Source organism: Rhinolophus sinicus, chromosome 13, assembly GCF_057876585.1.
Source record: "Rhinolophus sinicus isolate RSI-liver-muscle chromosome 13, RSI-T2T, whole genome shotgun sequence".
Classification (NCBI taxonomy): Eukaryota; Metazoa; Chordata; class Mammalia; order Chiroptera; family Rhinolophidae; genus Rhinolophus; species Rhinolophus sinicus.
In genome coordinates this window covers 15,804,054-15,824,390 of record NC_142513.1, presented here as the reverse complement: position 1 = coordinate 15,824,390, position 20,337 = coordinate 15,804,054, and the positions used below count along the sequence as shown (strand labels likewise).

The following is a 20,337-nucleotide window of genomic DNA, read 5'->3' as shown; positions in this document are numbered from 1 at the left end:
AAGGGGCAGAGCTGGGGTTTAAGGCTGAGTCCGCAGACTCCAGGATCCTGTTCTATTACCGTGTCGTTCCCCCCCCCCCCCCCCGCAGGACTTGTGGTATCTGTAGCAGGGAACAAACCAGAGCTCAGCAGAGACCCTGGCTTCTGTTTCCCTTCCTCACCTGCTATTCCCTTAAGCCAACAGCCCAGGGGCAGGCAAGGAAAAGGAAGGTATTTGTCCAGAGGGAAAACAGAGCTTCAGATGTGAAGGGGGAAATAAAAATCACTGAGTGAGCAACAGTTGACCTTGGTGAGTTATTGAGAAAATGCTGACGTGGCAAGGCCAAGTGGTGACAGAGCCCCAGGGGCCCACAGGAAAGACGCTATCTGATTAGGAGTATGCTGCGGGCAGATGCTACCTGGAGATAGTTGAGGCTGGTCTATCTGGGAAAGAGGACAAAGAGAGGCTCCAGCTACAATAGGCTATTTTTCCAGAAAGTTCCCAGCATTAGAGCTGGCCGCCCAACAAGCATCACGCTTGAACAGGTGAAATTTCGAATCCCCATAGGCCAGTCAGCTACAGTCTCTATTCTAGGGAAGACGCACAGACTACCAGGGCTAGGGGAGATGATTGTGCTGGAAGTAGTGGTCTGTACAGACACAGACTGACTCTTTGTCTCTAAGCAGCCTGCTCTAAGCAGGGAGTGTGTGTGTGTGTGTGTGTGTGTGTGTGTGTGTGTGTGTGTGTGTGTGTGTGTGAGAGAGAGAGAGAGAGAGCACACACGACAGTACGTCTGAGTGTGATGTGTGAAACAGTATTTCTGTGTGTGGAACAATATTGTCTTCAGGAGAGGATGAGGCTGGGTGGGCATGTGGCTGGCACACTCACTGTGTGCACACTGTCTGGGCACACGCTGTCCATGGGACTGCCTATGGGCACGTGAAGGGATCACGGCCTCCAGGAGAGTTTTCATGGCCGCCACTCACTGCGGTGAAGGACACAGAACAGTTGGCCCTATCAGTAGGAATGTGCCATTCAGAGAAGAATTTGCTATGGGTTCTGTTTGCTATGGGAGGGTCTGTTTTATCTTGAAGAAATAGGGAAGGCTGCCTGGAAGTGGGGGGGGGGGCGGCATTTAATTAATGACACCATCTTCCTGAGTCTCTAATCCATGGGTGTCCAAACTGCGGCCCGCGGGCCAACTGCGGCCCGTAATCCATTGTTAATTGGCCCGCAGCAAATTCCAAAAATATATTTAGTTTACTTAAATAAACCAGGTGAGGCAATACGTACTTCACCTCGCATGAGTGGCTCGGCTGTTTGTGTATTTTACCACATATGGCCCTTGGTGAAAACCGTTGAAAATAGTTTGGACACCCCTGCTCTAATCAGATGGGCCTGACCCCACTTTGTGGAAGCCTCTATTACCAATCAGAGTCACATTGGTTTACTGTTCCCAGAGCAGACTGAGATGAGGACACTGCCCAGGCCACATAGCACATCGAGCTTAGGTAGTTAACCAGCCTTCCCTCTGGAAATAGAAACATGTGCTACCAGACAGGTCCCGTGTGCAGCTGAGGAACAGGGGTCATCGGGGGAGCCCCTTGGCTGCCTTGGACTCCTGGACTTGGGGTTTTCAAGTACAAAACAGAAGGCCAGACACCTGCCCGGACCTAGGCACTGTCCCTGTGGCCTGGGCTGGTGTGGATAGCAGAGCTCGGCTCTGCATCTCTGGCCGGGACACCAGAAAGACTGAATCCCACTTCCAGTGCCACCTCTCATGACTATATGATTTGAGACAAGCCCTTCCAGCGACCTGAACCTCTGTTTCCTCATCTGCCAAATGGGGCTATGATTCCCCCCATACCTGAGTCACGCATGTAGAGACTGCCGTCCTGACCCTTAATAGTGGTGCGACCTCCAGCAAATCACCAAGTCCTCTGAGGTTCAGTTTGCTCATCTGTAAAACAGGGATAATAACAGCAAATGAGATAAAGTAAAGGAAAGCACTTTACATTTTTTATTTTAAATAATATTTGAGAGAATTCACCTGTGAGACAGAAAAGCTCAGCCGGTTCTCAGTTCTGGACCCCATCTGCTTCCCCTGGCTGGGCATTTCTCAGAGGAGCTGGGCCTCTAGGTGTTGCCTTCAGGGAGCCAGGAGACCCAGACAGGGGCTCCAGGACCCCAAGGACAGGCAGGCCCGGAAACGGAGTCTGCTGGCCCGAAGGCACTGGCCCGTAGCTCCATTGCTACACAGCAATGATTCAGGAAAAGGCTGACAAGGATATTAGCAGTGTGGATTTTTTTTTTTTTTTTAATCCTGAGCCCAGAGAAAATGCACGGTCAGGAATAAAGGCACCCAAGAGAGCAGGAGAAAGAGAAATAATCAGAATTAGCCAGCGGGCGGGCAGCGGGAGCAGGGGCAACCCAGCCCCACACAGGGTAGGAAGCCCCTCCAGGACCCTGGGCCGGGAAGGTGTCCAGGGAGTGGGAAGACCTGGCTAGGCGCATGAGGGGTGCTGGCCGCCCGAGCCAGGACCTGGGCCGCCTGCAGACCGGCGAGCAGGCACAGTGGAAGACAAAGGAGCCGTCACCAGGTGAGTCCAGCAACCCCTGGCGCTGCCATGCACCCCTTGGGCTCCTCCAGCCGCAACGTGGTGGAAAGGGGTCCTGGCAAAGGGCTGGAGTCGCCTGCTCCCCGTTGTTCACAGGGTTCTGGATGTGGGCCTTGAGGTTGGGGGGCTTCCAAGAGGCTGCTCAGATACTGCAGAAAGGCTGCAGAAGCCTGAGCAGGCAGGAGGCCTTCATGCCCCATCCCTAAAGACTGAAATAAGATGAAGATGACAGAGACCATAGCCCAAGAAAGTCATTGGGGTGCTTTCCCTGGTAGTGGAGAGGGTGTATCAAGGTATTCCAGGAAGGGGTCCCAGCGCCTGCTTTGAGAGCAGAAAGGAATGGATTTTGATGAGCTGGGGCAGAGAAATCCACTTTCGTGGGCGATGGAACTCACGTTCTTCCTCACTGAAACCCACTTTTCACAAATCACGTTAGACTATCAGATTGCTTAAGAAAAAAAAAAAAAACCCTGTCCAGAGAGAGAGAGAGACAGAGACAGAGAGAGAGAGAGTGTGAGTTGGGGAGAGCAGAATTAACGCATCAGCCCGATTCTACTTCAGATTCCAAATTAATGGGAGCATAACTTAATGACAAACGTGTGATGTCCAGAAGTCAGATGCTTCTCAGCACCCCCTTATTCTGTCCTTGGGCAAAATGCTTCCCCTCCCTAAGCTGCTTTTCTATGAATATGATAGAGAGGAATGGGACTGCATGTCCCCAAGGCACTCTTGCCATGGGGGGGGGGGGGGGGGATCCGTCCAGCCTGGCCTTTATTCTATGAAGGGCCTCAAATTGAAGTTTTTGACAGTGTTTGTGTTAACGACACCCTTCTACGGAATTAACTTGTGTGTGTGTTAAAAGCGTTCATTTGCTGAATGTAACATTTACATCACTACAATTTTGGTGACACCATTTTGGCCTTTCTCCCCCCCACCCCCAACATTTTAATATACCAGCAGTCCCAGGAAATGGAAGCACCAGGGCCTCTGTCCCCCTCGATCTCTGAACCCCATTATCGGGGTTCCTATAATGTTGGTTCCCTTCTGCCAATTCGAGGTAAATCAGGATCTTATCGTTCAGGTGAAGTATAGAAGAAGAAGAGGGTGTGATTTCCTGGAGCCTTGCCGATTGTCCAAACCTCTCTGTGCAAAGCTCTCAACTACACTTAACTGACGAGGAGAGCCCAGTAGACGTTCCGAGAACCACCGCAAGCTCACCACAGTCCTGCCTCCCTCAGAGCTGCCTGGGGGGTCAGTACCTGAGCAAACGCCCTCTCGCTTTGGTCCTTCTCTCCGGGGTGCCAGGGCAGTGCAGGAGTCCCCTGGACCTCTCACCTCCCCAGCCCACTCTCTGTGGGTCACCTCAAACCCATGTGAACGTCAGACCCCAAAAACAGCCCCACAAATTTAATTTATTTCTACCTAAACAAGTTCTTTTATCATAAAGCAATAAATTTGTCTTGGTGCTAGCAATTTGTTGCGGGTGACATAACATTGCAAATTGATTAATCGCTACTGTACGCGGCAAAATGAGAAAAGCAAGGAATTATTATGAATAGCGTCCGTCTTTTACGGGAGGGATTCATTATTCAAAAGTGCTCACTGGTGCTTACACGTGCCCTCCGTGCAGATTACATCCATTTGCAGACTTCCCACATCATGCTTACACAAATCAACAAACGCACATTTATTAAGACATAGAATGAAAGCTATTTAAAAGTGAAAAATGGCCTTTTGCGTTACTTTTCTTCAGGGAAGGCAAATCGAGGTGGGATGATCCTGGGAAGCGGCCCCATAGCTGTCACGTGAGCGTCTCCGGGTTCTGTGCATGCTGGCTCATGCAGGCACTACCAAATCTGCCTGCTCTGCTTTCGGCAGCCCCAGGATCTGAGATACCCCACCTGTGGTTCTGGAAGCCTCGCTCTGGCTCATGAGACTTCAGCAATCCATTTTCACTGCCTGCTGGGGAAGTGCAACAGATAGGAAGTTCGGTTCTACGAAAACCAGCCTCCTTACTGCACCCGCCTCCCCGGAAGGCAAGGGAATAAGTATTAATTGAGCACCTACTCTGTACCAGACACTATCCTGAATGCTTTATTTGCATTTAATGCAGCAAGTCCTGCTCTTTCCTTGAACTTCCTAGGGTTGTTGTAAGACCCACTGAAATAATGCATGCACATAAAGCTCATAGTAAATAAATGCTCCATACATGTTAGCTATTATTGCTATTATAACACCATTTGATCATTTTCAAGGTCAGTATTATTATCACCATTTTACAGATGGGGAAAATGAGACTTAGAAAGGTTGCAAGATTTGTCAAGTCACAAGTGAGTAAGTGAGCAGCACTGAGCTTCAGTTTAGGGTCTGGCTCCAAACACTCACGCTTTTTTACACTAAGCCACCCCCACAGCTCTCTGTCCTCGACAGTCAAAATAAGGTGTATTTGCTTCCTCTAATCTAATGGAAGAGGCCACACACCATCCACAGTGCAGCTGCCCACTCTGGTGTCTGATGGGGCATTTCAGAGGGTCTGGCGATTTCATGACCTTCCCCAGCTCTGCCCCTAACTGTTCTCCACATTAGTAGAGCCCGGTCTGTCCCTAACTCTCATCCCCTCCTTCTCCTTCCACTCATCCCATAATCATCCCTTTCTTCCCAAAGGAAGCTCATTGCCTCCCCCAGTGAAGGCGAACAGGCAGCTCGCAGCTCCAATATTGATTACCCCTGTTGAACGCATGCTTTCTTTAAAAATAGACCGAGATCTCAACTTTCCTATTCTAATTAGATTTCAAAGCAACTTTTATAAAATGAGAAAGCCTTCGTTATTTCTCTGTTGCTTATAGTGCCATTAGCTACTCCCCAGCCAGGCCAAAGGGCCGTCGAATCCCTACCACCACCCATCAGAGAACAATGACTCATGCTCTTCCACAAACCTGCACCCAATCAGAAACCTGCCTCCAGGTGCCCAGAAGCCGGGGATGGTTGGATTATAAGTCTAGGCATGTGCCTAGAGCGCATAGCTGGCCCCTGTGAGCAAGCACATCTCACAATAATGAAGTCTTTCTCAAACCCCTTGCACTGAGATTACCCCAGAGGCTTGTAAAATATTCAAATTCTGGGCCTCCCCCAGACCTGCCACAGAATCATCTGGCGGTGTGGCCTAGCAATCTGAATGGATGATAAAAATCCCTGTATGATTTTTTTTTTTTGCATGCTAAAATTTGTGAACTATGGTCCCGAATACTTCCCAAACTCTGTGCCAGTTTTCTATGCCGTCACATTGAATCATTGATTGCTGCAAATTCTGGTTGACTCACGGGCCTCCCTCAAATTATGAAGGAAAGACACAACCTAATAAGATGTTCACTGCCTGGAGGCCCAGGTGGCTCTCTTCCCATCAACTGCCCCCACCCTAGGTCCCACAGGGCGTCCCAGATTCTCCCAGCAAGACCAGTGTGCTCAGGCTGAACTGGGTCATGGGTTATTTGCTAGATATTCCATAAAGCTGCTCCATCTGGGGGCAAGGGAGACCAGACTTCCAGACAGGACTGGGTATAATGTAATATAATATCATATCATATCATATCATATCATATCATATCATATAACATAACACAATACAATACAGGGTCTTATATTAATTTTTGCTCCAAGACACACATTAGAGCTGATAGTCCAGCTAGGTCTTATTTTCGGGGAAACACGCAGTAGGTCAGGAAGCTAAGCAGGGAGTGAGGTAGCCCATTCTAGCCTTGATAAGGATGATGGTGATTCTTCCCCCCTCAAAAAAATTGGCCCATCACTTCCTAGCTGGGTGAACTCAGGCTTGGCCCTCAGGCTCCCAGAGTCCCAGTGTCCTCATTTGTGAAGTCAGGCACTGGTAATTATCTCAGGGTATCGGAGGGTTTAATGGGTCTGTGCGTGGAAAAAGCCTGATAGCGTCCGACAGGTTTGGGGGGTTTGGTCGATATCTGTTCCCTCGTTCATTCCCCCACAATCCCTAACCCCTGTGAAATGAGTCCCAGAGACATTTCGGGGAGTAATGAATTCCCTCATTTCAGCTAAACCACCCGTGATCCTGGTTTTGTGGAGATGTACGATGGAACATGATAAATTATTGCTTTAAGCAGAAGCTTCATTCAAATATCCATTTCCCTGTCACGTTAATTTTGTTTCGATGTATTTTCTAGCGGGATTTGACTGGGAGCGTAGATAATACATAAACAGAAGCACATTCTCTGAGTGATGGGGAGCTGATGGCGTAGGGGAGGGAAGACCTGGGGACTGGGATGGACCAGAACCCCCATTTCCCAGTCAGGTGGGTGCTGTAGCCCTGAGGGCAAATTCTAGACAGCTCATATCCATCCACAGGACATGGCAGCACAAGTCACATGACTGAGTTCCTCCAGCCAGGAGAATGTTTCCTGGGAACACCCAAGAAAAGAGCTTTGTATCCAGCCTCCACTTATGCCTGGAGCCAAGGCCTCCGACACATTATCTCACTTCCCCCTGTCTCCTGAAGACTTCAAGGGTGTATTTCCTAAGAACAAGGACATTCTCTGACATAACCACAGCACAACGGCCAAGATCAGGAAATTAATAGATGCAATACTATTATCTAGTTTCTGGTCCATATTCAAATTTTGCCAGTTCTCCCATTAATGCCCTTGACAGTCATTTATTTTCTTCATTTCAGAGTCTGGTTCAGGATCACATATCGTATTTACTTGTCATGTCTCTCCAAACTCCTTCCATTTAGGATCGCCTCTCTTTGTCTTTCATGACCTTGAAATTTTTTGAAGAGGTCAGGCCAGTTATTTTGTAGAAGGGCCCTTAGTCTGTTGCCTCATGGTTAGATTCAGGTTGTGAATTCTGGGCTGAAATAACACAGAAGTGATGTGTCCTTCTCCTGGTGTCGTATCTGTCCCATTATTGGTGACGTATTGACCTCAATCACGTGGTTAACGTGGTGACAGGGCTTTCTCCACTGTAAAGATATTATTTTCCCTTTGTTACCCGTAAGTCATGTGTGGAGAGATACTTTGAGATATGTAAATACCCCTGCACTCACGTGGTTTACTCTCTATCAATGATTCTTGCCTAAATCAGTTACTAATGGAATGATGGGTAAATGGTGATTTTTCTAAATCCATCATGTCTTGTACATTTCCCAGGTAGCATTCTGCTGTAAGAACACCATGAAAAGAGCTTTCCCTTCTCCCCATCTATTTATGTATTCATTTATTTTTTTCCGACCTTGTGGACTCAGAGATTGTTCTTCTATTCAATGTGTTCTAATCCATTGCTACTGTTACTTGATGCTCAAACGGCATGATCTCATTTCATCCTTATGAGAATTGGGTGATGTCATCTGAGATGTCCAGATTTTCACCTGTGGCCCTGCGGCTACATCTATAGGACTCTGCTTCCTGACTCTTAGCCCCAGGCTCTGTCCCTGGACACAATGCTGTCCCTGCAGCACCCTGTTGGTTCAATGGCCCTGCTGAGGAGACAGGAGTCCACACACAGTTTCTCCAAGCCCTGATTTTCCCACCTCCCTTCCAAGCCCCATGTGAATGGGCCTCCCTTCCAGGGTAGAAGGAAGACTAACTTCCTCCTTCTGAGGCAGCTCAGTCGGGAGGCAAGGAGGCTTGTTACCTAATCTGTGAAATGGGTCAATTTACTGGAATGTCTGTGGACATGATACCCCAGGAACTCTTGGTGCAGACCACTTTTTAAATCACTGAGTGTGACTGCATGAGCTTGGCCACTGCTGAGTTCATCCTTCAGCAAATGTTTGCAGCACACCTATTATGTGCCAGACTCTGGGCTAACCTGGACTTACAGCAATGAGCAAGTTAGACAAAGTTCTTGTTCCACAAAGCCCATATTCAAGAGCAGTAGTTCAAATCATCTCACAAATAAATATACAATGATACAGGGATGAGGCTTACGGGGAAAGGACATTATTTTGTGAACGTCTCTAACAGGAGAATTTGACCTTGTTTTGGGTGTCAGAAAGAACTAGACACCTTAAAAATCAATGGTTTACAACACACTTTATCTGAAACCATTTCTCAAAGCAGAGGGGAGGAAGGTGAGGCTCACTTTGGTTAAGTAACTTCCCCAGGTTTGTACAGCGGTGGAATCCAGACTCAAATTCAGGTCCACTGACTCCTTGGCCCATGCTGGTGTAGCTGTTCTGCCTAAGTGGTTCCCTAAGGGTGTCTGGGGACTCTGGGCAAAGTGTCTAAGTCCCTCTGTTCAACCTGGCACACTTTGTCTACACTGTCGGGCCTTGATAAAGTGACATCAAGGAGGAAATGGCTGTCTGATAGGCCCAAACATGCTCTAGATCAGTGTGTTTCTTTTTAAAAGACTAAAGCAAGAAAAATGACCAAGCCTGAGTATTGAAATAAAGGAGTCGATTCAGTCGACATCTGAGATCTGTAATTGTGCACCAGGCCGTGAGCTAAGCATAGCGCAGGCTAAGAGTCACCCCGATGAATCCAAGGCCAGAGCCCATGCTCTCTACCCCAGCACTGAGCTACCTCCCTGGATGTCCATCTGTCTGTCTGAGAAGGTGCAGGCAAGACCTCAACCCTCGGGGCAGCCAGGCAAATTCCAGGAGGGAGAAAGGATGCCCACACCTGCCCCCACTGCTCAAGGCATCAGAGAGAGTCAAGGTGGGGGCAACTGGAGCTTATGCCCGCACCTGCTACACACCCGCATGACACCCCTCGCCTCCAGGTCTCCTCTGGCTGGCCTTGGCCAGTCCTGGCTTGATACCTGATCCCCGTGGAAGCTGACACCTCCGCATGAGAGAGATCAGGACAGACACAGCTGCCGCCATGGAGCCTCAGCCAACTTCAGAGAGAGACTCTGAGGACACTGGCCTGCAAGCTGCCCCCCAGCTCTCTCTTTTAGCTCTACACCTGGAGAGATGTGTGTATATAAATTCTTGTAAGGGCAGGAAAAGAAAAAAATTTCAGCCTAACTGATTTGGCTAAGTTTACACAGCTGGGAAACTGGGCTCAAGATCCAGGTCCTCTATCTTCAGAGCTGATACATGTAACTTCTTCTTTAATAAACCATCTCCCTATACAGTCAGGCATAAGGTACACACGTCCAGCGCCTGGCATATACAGACTACTCCCCATAAGTATTTATTTAATGCCCAGTGCAAATGTGTGTGTGTTTGAGCCTGGATGTGAGTGAAAGTGTCTGTGCATGTTAGTGTCACGCAGAATTGCACGTAATGCAGATGTGTGGAGTCCTCATGTTATTGTAGAAGATTCAGTAATATCAGGAATGAGAATGCATATCTACTTCCTGTATCTCAGCCCTTATTTCATCACATGCTTTTTTTTCTGGGGACAGGAAAAAGCATAAACACTGTTCCAATCAGTTTAGGACAGGGAAGTGATAGCCGAAAATCCACCCCGGGCATGGCCTGGTTGGGTCCGTTCTCCTAGTACATGTACCTTGATGACACTGAAAGCCGACAGGCTTGGGAGCCACAAAGACCTGCTTTATCTCCTGACCCCACCACTTCCTTGGGTTTAAGTGACACTGGGCGAGTCACTTTGCTCTGTGAGCTGCTGATTCCTCACCTGGAAATGGCGATGCTAATACCTCACGGCATTGTTATGAAGTTTCAGTGTAAGGAAAGTTGCCCAGCACAGTGTCTGAAGCACAGTGGGTGCTCAGTTTATGTGAGGTCACTTCCTTCTCATTGCAGATAGCATCACACCAGCATTCATAGAATCCTTCTCAGGGGAGAGAAGGATGTTTGTTCTCCACCTCTGCTGAACACCAGAGTCCCTAGGGAGCTTGAAAAGTCCCTGAAGCCCGGGCTCCACCCCCAGAAGTTCTCATTCAGGGAATCAGGGCTTTTAAAAGTTGCCTGGGTGATTCTAATGTGCAAGGTTGAGAACCTCTCTCTCATCCCTAGGTCCTCAAATGCCATTCATTTGAGTTCCTCAGGGGGCCAAACCTTGGCCCGCCTGCTTTGCAGCCACTCTGCCTCATGTTTGCTTTGTCAGCTGAAGTTAAAGGCAGAGACCAGGAGGAAGGAGCTCATCCCATCTGAGGCTAAAACCCTCTCCCTTGAATCAGGGCCTTGATTTCCAAATCAAAACTCAAGATTCTTAGCCTGACAAAAAAAAATATTTTTTTTATTTGTGACTGTATTGATAAGAAGGTGTTTTAAGATATACATGTAATGTCTTAGATGTATATTTAGCAAACTGAATAGCTAACAAAAAAATAAAGAAAGTTAGATGACATAATATTTAGTATCTGCTATGTTCCAGACACTTTACTGCCCATGTTTTCTCAATAATCATTGCTCACAAACAACCTCTGAGTGTGCTGTGCCAGTAGGAATAGTTATGTAGAATGTGGGGATACTCCCACCTCCCAAGTTTAAACTCCTGGCCCTTTATACCTAGGCCTCTCCACAGATTTCTGAGTCATTTTGGAATTTGCATGTAAAATAAAAGCTTCCTACATAATTGAAATTATGGCCAATTGACCGTGAAATGGAAGTGGCCATGACCAATGAGGTGTTGGGTTGGGGGAGGCTGTTGTTCAGAAAAGGGGCTTCCAGAGCCCCAGGGCTGGTTCTCTGGCTCTGGGAGAGAAATCCTCCTGGAATCCGTATGGTTCCCAGCCAATCCATCAGCATTAACCTTGGCCCCTCTCTCTGGTAAGAAGCAGTTTGGTGCCTCTCCAAAGCAAGACATTCAGTTATGATCTTTTCTCTCTTGGTTAAAAAATCCTCCTACAGGAGGGCAGTTAGCAGGATGGCCCTTGTAGAAATAGCTCCTCTCTCAGGCCATGTCTTAACAAGCCATGTAGGTTCTGAGCCAGACTGGGGTGTGGGAGGCCCTGAGGGAAAGAGTAGGAGATGATTCTGCAAAGGTACACACTGCCCAACTACAGATACAAAGTTTGAACTTTTGGGAGTCAGTGGGGAGCCATCAAAGGTACTGAAAGAGGAGTCATATATAACCCATGTTTTACAAAGATTGCTCTGCAAAGAGAACTTGAAGGGAACAGATGGAGGCATGGGATCCAACAAGTCAGCTTCAGCAGCAGCTCAGCAAAGACACCATGGGGACAGTGGCCATGGGATGAAGGGGAAAGGATACTGGGAGACTTAGGACATGACTACCTGGAACACAAAATGGCAAAAGAACAAGCACTATGTACTACTATTAACAGCACTGTGAGAAACCACTGTTATTCCTGTCTTCTGAAAAGGGAAACTGAGGCTCAAAGAGGTTATGTATCTTGCTAACATAGGTAGAGCCAGGAATTAAATGCAGGTCCATCTGCATTCCAGAAAAGTTATTGAATATATAAGTAAAATATTAAGACAAGGGAGGGTACAATACTATACTCTGGTCAGACCATACTTAGGGTACTGCACTCAATTCTAGACCCCACACTTTAAAGAGAGAGTTTGTTTGGCTAATGGACTATATGGAGAAGAATAATGCAAGTGGTCAAGGGACTGAAAACTATGTTATATAAGATGAATGTTTAGGGGTGTACAGGCTGAAGAAGAGCAAATCTGGATGTGATATTGTATTCAAATATCCTGGTTGTCCTGAAGCCCAGAGAGTGAGCAAGAATAAATGCGCATGGATCAGCAAGGACCAGAGTGGGCATGTCACAGGCTTAGGTCTTTATCTCGAAGGCAATGGGAAGCCATTGACAGTGTTAATCAATAAATAACATGTTTTCAATTTTAAAGGATCACTCTAGAAGTGAGTCCAAGAACACTCTCTTAAATAAAATTGTATGTTTCCTTCATAGGTATTCCAATACATATTATGGTGAGTTTATTACTCAATATTTTCTATTATTGTTGTGCCTGGAATGAAATATTTTCATGCATTATATTTTCTATCTGGTTGCTGTTGGAATTTTGGATCTTTTTTTTTGTACATTTATTCCATATCCAGCCACCTTAATGAATACTTTTTTTTATTACTCCCAATAAATATTCTAGTTAATTCTCTTAAGTTTTCCTAAGTTTTCTTCTGCAAGTAATGACAATTCTCTTTCAATAGTTACCGTTTATATTTAAAAATTACATTGTCTCATTGCATTTACTAGAACTTCTAGAACAGTGATTCTCAACTGGAGACAATTTTGCCCCTTAGGCATATTTGGCAATGTCTGGAGACATTTATGCTTGTCACAATTAGGGACATGTTTCTGGCTTTTACTGGTAGAGGTGCATTCTTATCTTAGTCTTGATTTCAATAAAAATGCCTTTTGTGCTTCACCATTATATATGGATTGACTCATATGAGTTTAAGGCCAAAATTCTGTTGAATAAAGAGTCTTTAAACTGATGTTAACTAAGATATTTTTAAATTAGAAATAAGACATTGAATCTTACCAAATTATTCCATAATCTTCATCAAGATAGTAATATTGGCTTTTATGTTTTGTTTTGTTTTGTTTTACATTTGACCGGTTCTTACATTATAATAATTGACTTCTTGGCTCCACTGACATTACTTTAGAAAATCACTGGCCATTGTTAAATAAACAAGTCCCTGCTGCTTCTCCCCCTGTAGCACACTATAAGGAGTTGCCCTGTGAGTAGTTTCGTTACAAATCAATGCCAATAATTTGGAATGTTTGCTTTTGTGGCTTTCAATGGGGACTCACATATGAAGCCACGGCTTCTTCTGTGTTATAATGGCTAAATACGAATACCATGAGCCTCTCTCATTGTGCTCAGCTCCCCTGAAGGACGACTGCTAACTTCTCTGTGGTTATCTCAGGATTCTCAGTCCCTGAGAATATGAAAGTGTATCTGTCATATATCACAGAGACAGACAATATTAGGGTAGACAATCTCAAACATACTCTTCACCTTCAGGAAGAATGCACCCAGGCATTTTCACATAACACAGTAATAGACAGGTAGAAATTTAATTTGTTTAGTATAGATTTCCTAATTTTAAGTTAAAATAAATCTTACATGATCACAGTGTATTATTTCTTAATATTAGACTTGGCATTTCATATTTTTTGATAACTACATTCGAAAGTAAGATTGGTCTTGAGAGTCCTATCTTTATATGATTTTGGCATGAAAAAGCTAATTTTGCTTTTCTTTTTATGCTCTGAAACAATTTATTATGAAATTAAAAAATTATATTATAAATAAGAAAAGATGTACCTATAAAACCACCTGTGTTTGGTTATTGGTTTATCAGTCTTAAAGACTATCTTTATGATGTTAAATACCTTTTTCACTTCTAATGCTTTATACATATATTTTGAGTTCTTATTAGTTATGAAAGAGATTTTATTGGCATCTATGGGACTTCTCTTGGGTTTAGTTGTCAATTTTACAGTATCTTTACTTTCTAAATTACTAGTTTCTGCTTTTGCCCTTAAATATTACTTTGTACCTATTTTCCCAAAACGCACATTTTCCCCTAATTTCTTTAATAAAATGCTTTTCAGATTTTTGTATTCTTTCTTATTTTAACAGTGAATTCACTTAAGTAAATGCATTTACCTTTGAGGACAGCTTTAACCATATTCCTTAAGTTTGCTAAATAAAGTCCTCATTCTTTTCATCTAAATATACCCAGACTGCTATTTTAGGTTCTCTCTAAGGTTTTGTTTTCCTTTCTATTAATTAAATATTTTCCCTCTAACCTCTTCTTTTCTTATTGTTTCCTACTTTTATTATATCGTATTCAGAGAATTTGACTTACGCAAATTTTATTTTAGGGAAATTACTGATGTTTTTCATTCAAATTACTGATATATGATCAATTTGTCTTACTATATCAAGAGTTCTTGAAAAGAAGCTTTTTCTCTAGCACATAGTCTCTCCATTAGGATGTGAATCACAAAGGAGGACAGGATTATCTAAGGAAGAACATATTAGAACCCATATTTAGTATTTATTTTTATCTTGTCCCTTTTAACCTCTATTTTTATGTATGTTTCTATATTATATTAGCACTGTAGAAAAATATTATTAACAATATGCACACATTGGAAGTATATGCTTGAAAAGGTTTTAAACACAGAGATGTGTAAGTAAAAAGGATAGAGACTATTAGTCTAAAGAGCACAGAGTTCAATATCTTAGTACAGTGGTATGTCTACATAATTTTAAAATATATTTATATTGAAACTGTATGCTCAAAAATGTTTTACATAGAGGAATTCACATTTAAAAAATCTGAAGGCAATTACGTTATCAATAATAATAATTTTCTAAAGACATGAAAAGGTTTTATTTATCAGAATTCTAAGGAAGGTAAGGGAAGCAATTTGGATTCATAGGGGCTGCTGCCAGAGGGACCAGATCTATTTCCAAGGATCCTAACATTTATGGGGGTATGAGCTTGTGGAAAAGAAAATGAAAGTAGCAGGTGGAGGGATGGGCAGAGCACTGAACAATGAGCCATGCCGCACACACCAAAATAAATATTCTATAGAGTTACTAAACCCAGAAATATCGCTTAGGTGGATTTTTCATGGAAACCTGTGTAAAGATCATAGGAAAGAAAGGCAAGAGGAGCAGGAGGAGGAGAGGTTAGTAGCTTTTAGTTAGGGACCATCTGACAGTCCTACGACGTGGAAGTAGGAACTGGAAATTTTTTATCTAAATCTCCAAGTATCAAGGAAGCCCTTGATGTGATAGATGTAGACAAAAAAAAATACATATTGCTCAATTCATCAGGATCCTCACTTATATTTTATCTACATGATCTGTCAAAGACAGAGAGAGGTATATTAAATGTCTCTGCCACTAGTGTGTTTCATCACTTTCCTTTGTATTACTAACAGTGTTCATTTTATGAATTTTAATATTATGTTATTTGGCACCTCAAGACTCATAACTATTATTTTTCTTATTATTGACTGCTTCCTTATTAAAATAAAATTATTTTAGCTTAATGCTTTTTACATTAAATTCTATCTTGTCTTTCTGTGTCATTTTGAGTTAGGCTTAAATCTTGCTTTCTGTTGTTTACTTGCTTGCTTTAATCCAGTCTAAATGTCTTTATAGTTTGTATTAAAGTTTATTCGATTTAAAGACCCAGAATTCTAGGTCTTACTACATTGCTATTTTATACTTTCTGTTCTTTGTGGGGTTTTTTTGTTTGTTTGTTTGTTTGTTTGTTTTTGCCATTAGTTATGTTTTCCGTCAGCAATATGCCTAATTCCTAAATATTGAAAAACTTTCAAAATATAAAAAAGCACTAGTAATAACATACAAAAATATTCCCATAAAATTTGTACTTTATTTCTCCTCTGGTGAATTGAAGATTATAAAACTTTCTTATAGTCCTCTAAGTGATTATCTTTTCCTTGTAAAAACTGTACTTGCAACTGTATTTGTTCATCAATGCAATAAATTAAATCATTTTTGTGGACTCCTCTTCTATGAGAGGAGTAAATAAGCATTTTAAAATTTACCCCCAATTCCTTCCTAACCCACTTTCATGTTTTTATTGATATAACCTAGAATTTTTAGACCCAGATTATTAATTTTATTTATATTATGCTCATCTTTTCCAATAATTGTTTTTAGATAATTGCACTGCTCAGTAACCATATTTATGGTTATTAAAATAACATAATAGACTCAGTTATAATAGACTCAGTTCTATGTTTAGCCTGTTTTAATATTCACTACTTTGACTTTATGTCTTGATTTACCCACTGCTGTGTCTCCAACTTTGATGTGGAGTATACCTTCAAGGATTTTATTTGCTTTGTTTTTGTATTTCAGGATGGGCTCATAAATGGTACACTTTGCATATACATTTTTCTGTTGCCTTCAGAAATGAACAACTTGGCTGAGAACAGTGTGTTTTTGAGTCATACTTTTTCTCCTCTCAAAATTCCACAGATATTGTCCCATTGTCCTGTAGTTTTCAGAATTGTGGCAAAGTCTGAAAACAATCTAATCTTTGTCTTTCATAGGAAAGCTGTTTTTCTTCCTGTATGCCTGGGTTCACTCGTTTACTAATTCATGTATTCAACAAATATTTGTTGAGTACCTACTGTACGTAAAGCATACTGATCTAGACACAGCAGGCAATGGAACAGAATCAAAAATCTGCCTTCATGGAGCTGACATTCTAGTGAAGAGACAGATGATAAATAAAATGAATAAATAAAAAACAGAGGATTTCTGATGATGACACATGCTAGGAGGAGGATAAATCTGAGGAAGGGTATAGGGAGTTGGATATGACAATTTCAATAGGGTCACAGGGAACCTTTTAGTAAGGTGACATTTGAGTAAAAACCTGAAGGGAGTGAGGGAGCTGGTCACGTGGCTATCTGGCCAAGAGCATTCCAGACAGGGAACCACATATGGCGAGACCTTGAACTGAGAGCACGCATGGTATATCCAAGGAATAAGAGGAAGGACACTGTGACTGGAGGAGGATGAGTAAGCGGACGAGAAGAAACTGACACGATTAAAGTTGCAACGAAGAGCCAGATCAGCTAGGTTCTAGCAAACCTGGATATGTACAGGTCAGTCTTTACCAAGCTGGGGTTCCAAGGAAAACATGCACTGGGCATTTCTACTCTCCAAGAGGGAGATAGAAGCAAAGTTTTCCAAATTAAATTGTCTATGGAATCCCATTCAAATGCTTAGATTTTTCTGAGGGTTGAGAAAAGTTTTCTTCTAGTTCGTCTGCAGTTGTTACTTCATCTGTTGTTCTCATCTCTTCTGAAATTTTGTTTTTATGTTGGAAAAATTTTTGGAAATATTTTAAAGTATTTCATATGTATGAAAGAATATACCCAGGGATCTCTTCTTTGGGAAAAGCAATGATCTCTATGTTGAAGTCCCATTTTCTGTCTTTTATATATTTAATAGCTTTGCTTTTTTTCTCTTACATTGTGCTGGAGCTTTTCAAATTTATCCAAGATTTCTGATTTCAAGGCCAACGTCTGCCTCACCTGTTATTAGTTCAAATTCACAGTTAAAACCGTTTATTTTGTGATCATATTAGTTTTTTATATTAGGTTTGTAATTGTAAAGATAATGGCTAATATTTATTAAAGACATGCCTCATCCCAGATATTATTCCAAGTGCTTTATATGTTTTTATTTCATTTACTGCTCAAATAAACTCCCTGAAGCAGGTGCCACTGTTAATCTCCATTGAACAGACAATAATAACACCGAGGCAAATAGAGATTAAGTGATGATTGACTCTATTTTCTCTGCATTGCCAGTTCAGCTCTGTGCTGCATCTAATGTTGATGTTAATTTTGTTTCTTTATATTTAGTCCTTTTGGAGTTTATCTTTTATTTCATTTCTAACTCCTCTCCACTTGCTCCCTTCAAATCTTATATTGGTGTATCATCGGCTCATTTTTCATTTCCTGTATCATAAATTGCACGTTTCCCTGAATTTTGCTGAAAAGACAAATTTAGATATGTTCTAAAATGTTCTTCAGTTTACTATAATCAGTCTTTTTCAAAAGTAAGTTTTCTGTGCATTGTGAGTACTACGTTCTTTGTTTTGTGGTGATTTTCTCAGGGTTTCTTTTTTTTTTTTTTCTATTTACTCGCATTCATCCTTGATCAGAGAGGGAGGGAGGAGGGAGGGAGGTAAAGTCTGTGTCAGTCATAAGATTTTTCTGGTAAACAAAATGAGATTTCTTTGGTTCCTCTTCACCGTCCATCTGGCTGCTATTTGAATGCTTGGACCCAAAATGTATGCCAGAGAGCTGGCTCATATGACATCCTCTAATTCTCTCTCCAACTTTCCAGTGTTTTTCAGTCTCAGATTTACTGTGAATCTGATGGCTTGTAGAGAGTGAGGCTGTCTCATAAGCCAGCCACCGGGTCATGTTACAACGAAAAGGTCACATATTCCTGAAGAATCTGTGTAAAGCGTAAATTCAAACTCCAATACCTGAACCCCTATGTGTGTCCCAGGGTCAATCCCTCCCAAAACAAACATCACATCCCAGGATATCCATCATCTACCCTTAGGCACTTCCACCCCAGCGGCATTACAGTACTGGTGGGAGAGTATTGCTGGGGTGGGTGAGGGAGGACTCTGAACTCCTCAGAACACAATTCCCATGGAACTGAGCTGGGGAAATTGAGGCTGCCTCCCGCTTTTCCCCCCTGTGGCCCCACTTTCTGCCTCAAGACCTTATCTCAGATTTAGCTGTTAGAAATTATGTACATATCACTGATCTAATAGTCCAGGATTCGAGTGCTGCTAAACACGGTGGTGTCTGTGTGTTTTCATAAGCATTTCAATGGAAAGATGGAGAAGACAAAGCAAGTGTGACCAACTTAGAAACAGGAAAACAAGCTCAGCATGGGAGAAAGGCAGCTCTCTGCCCGGCCTCTCCAGACCTCCGGCCTTGCCTTATTCCCCACAATAAGCCTGAGCAGAGCAAGGAGTCTCGTATCCCTGTTGGTGAGGGGAGCTGGAGTTAGCAGCAGAATGTAATGATTGAGAGTGGGGAGTCCAGAACCAGACTGCTGAGATTCAAATCTCAGCTCTACCACTTATTAAATGAATGACATTGGACAAGTTATAAGAAAGGGAGGAAGAGACGAAGAAAGGAAAGAAGAAAGATTCTGTGCCTCAATCTTCCCACCTGTAAAATGGAGGTAATGACATAATCTCCCTCTCTCATCGGGGTATTGTGAGGAGTAAGTGATATAATATTTGAAAAGCAGTTAACAGCAGCATCTGGCACATAAGAACATGCTATGTACTTGTTTGTTTGAAAGCGGCCAGCAGTGGTAACCGATGAGCCCCTCAGGTTATGCCTAGTCCATCCTCATGAGCTGCTTTCTTGATTTTCTTTGCTCCGATGGAAGCTCTGCTCAGGGGCACCTGCTTTGCCTGGCCTTGACCCCTGATCAGGCTCTGTCCCTGAGGTCAGAGCCAATAACTTACCCCCAGGATCCCTCATGAATGGGCTTAATGAAAATTAACACCAAGTGGCACGGGTTTCCTGTGTGCAGGCCTTCAGTACTTTACCTGCGTAAATCATGTATTCCTCGCAACAGCCCAGTGAGGCTGGTGTTATTATAATACCCCATTGCACAGATGAAGCAACCAAGGCTGAGTGGTTTCACTGCTATTAAGCAGAGAAGCTGGATTCAAACCTGAAAAGCCTGGGAGGCAGAACCACCTCTCTGTCTGAGAAGGACAGAGACTTTGGGAGTTCATAGGCAGGCCTCTCCGTTATCAAGAAAGAGCCAGAGCAGCTTAAAGGGCCCCAAACCCAGCACAGATATGGTGCTCTGTGAATATGTGCTAAATGTTTATAGAGTAGAAGTCTTGCCTTAGATCAATAACTCTCAACCGGGGGACGATTTGGCCTCCCAGGGGACATTTGGCAAAGCCTGGAGACATCTGTAGGGGATGCTACTAGCATCTAGAGAGCTGGAATGCTGCTAAAGATTCAGCGATGCAGAGAAACGGCACCCCCACAGCAAAGAATTATCCAGCCCCACATGTCAATAGTGCCGAGACAGAGAAACAGAAAGCACTGGAATCAACTCGATCTATTCAGCTTCCCCTTGTACCTCTGACAAGACAAAGGACACTAGATACCCCCAAATGCCATAATCGTCCAGAAAGACTCTGCCTTGTTACTGACCTCTGTAAATAAGGATCTCTCGCTGCACCTCTCACCCCTCTTCAGTGCATGTCAGTGTTTGTTCCATGTTTTAGGG

At 43.3% G+C, this 20,337-nt stretch overlaps 1 long non-coding RNA gene across 3 annotated transcripts in view; it reads left to right on the top strand.

Annotated features, from left to right (window-relative positions):
- The first annotated feature begins 2,069 nt into the window (after positions 1 to 2,069).
- The window catches only part of LOC109456658 (uncharacterized), a 70,084-nt gene continuing 51,816 nt past the window's right edge, over positions 2,070 to 20,337 (top strand). For all 3 annotated transcript variants that reach the window (XR_012491478.2, XR_016018171.1, XR_016018170.1), the window contains exon 1: positions 2,070 to 2,579. This is a non-coding gene — a long non-coding RNA (uncharacterized LOC109456658). The remainder of the gene's footprint in view (positions 2,580 to 20,337) is intronic.